Source organism: Callorhinus ursinus, unplaced genomic scaffold (genome assembly GCF_003265705.2).
Source record: "Callorhinus ursinus isolate GAN/ISIS: 27379988/994484 unplaced genomic scaffold, GSC_fseal_2.0 scaffold12, whole genome shotgun sequence".
Classification (NCBI taxonomy): Eukaryota; Metazoa; Chordata; class Mammalia; order Carnivora; family Otariidae; genus Callorhinus; species Callorhinus ursinus.
The window spans coordinates 47,591,272-47,592,533 of NW_027397074.1; the positions used below are offsets into that span (position 1 = coordinate 47,591,272).

At 45.4% G+C, this 1,262-nt stretch overlaps 1 pseudogene; it reads right to left on the bottom strand.

Annotated features, from left to right (window-relative positions):
- Window positions 1–266: 266 nt before the first annotated feature.
- Window positions 267–661, bottom strand: LOC112825052 (metallothionein-4 pseudogene; annotated as a pseudogene).
- Window positions 662–1,262: the final 601 nt, after the last annotated feature.

A 1,262-nucleotide genomic window follows, 5' to 3' on the forward strand; every position in this document is an offset into this window, starting at 1 on the left:
GGTAGATTTTAAGCCTTTCAGAATGGAACAATTTAAAAGAGACTAGACTTGCTTATATTGGCCATCTTTCACAGCACAGCTTTGATGCCATTATTTTGCTCACGAAGTATATTATTTTACATACCTATTTATTTTTTTGCCAGGAAAAAATCAACATGAGTTTTTGTCATTCAAATATTTCATAGAAAAAAAAAGAATGTAGCGATAGGTTCAGGGTAGCATAAAAAAAAAAAAAAACAAACCACCCCAGCAGGTTTGTACACTTTGCTCTATTTCCATCAGGGAGCAGGCTCTCCCCGACACTAGGCATAGCTGCTGCACCTGTTGGATGCCCCTTTGCAGGTGCAGCCCTGGGCACACTTGGCCCAGTCCACGGGCAGCAAGTGCAGTAGCTCTTCTTAGAGGAGGAGCATTTGCACTCTTTGTATTTCCAGGAGCTGGCGCAGGTGCACGATGCACTGGTGGAGCAGAAGCAACTGGGGTGTATTTTGGGGTCCAGCATCAGTGGTGAAGAGAGGCACTTGGGCTGGCTGGAGATGTGGTGGTCCACAAGGTTTATTTCACTAGCTTTTATCTTACCGGTGACTTTTTCTCGGCTAGGAAGATGGAGGAAGGAAAAAGTTGAGTAAAAGGGAAACATTTTATCACATTCTATCATATATTAAAGAAACACGGCTAGCTTGGAGGGTAGAATGCAAACCTGCTTTTTTTTAAGATTTCTTTTTTTTGAGAGAGAGAGAATGGTAGAGAGAGAGCATGAGAGGGAGGAAGGTCAGAGGGAGAAGCAGACTCCCCGCTTAGCAGGGAGCCCGACGCGGGACTCGATCCTGGGACTCCAGGATCATGACCTGAGCCGAAGGCAGTTGCTTAACCAACTGAGCCACCCAGGCTCCCACCTGCTTTTTTTTTTTTTTTTTTTAACCAAAAACCAGATTTCAAAGAATTCTCATAGTAAAGTAAGCAGGAAGCCCCCACGGGTACAAGTTCGCAATTCTCTGCAGCACAGTGGAAACATGTGAGAGACCCTGTATTATTTCTAAGAATTTTTTTTAAGATTTTATTTATTTATTTGACAGAGAGAGACATAGCGAGAGAGGGAACACAAGCAGGGGGAGTGGGAGAGGGAGAAGCAGGCTTCCCGCTGAGCAGGGAGCCTGATGCGGGGCTCGATCCCAGGACCCTGAGACCATGACCTGAGCCGAAGGCAGACGCTTAACGACTGAGCCACCCAGGTGCCCCTATTTCTAATAATTTTAACTGGT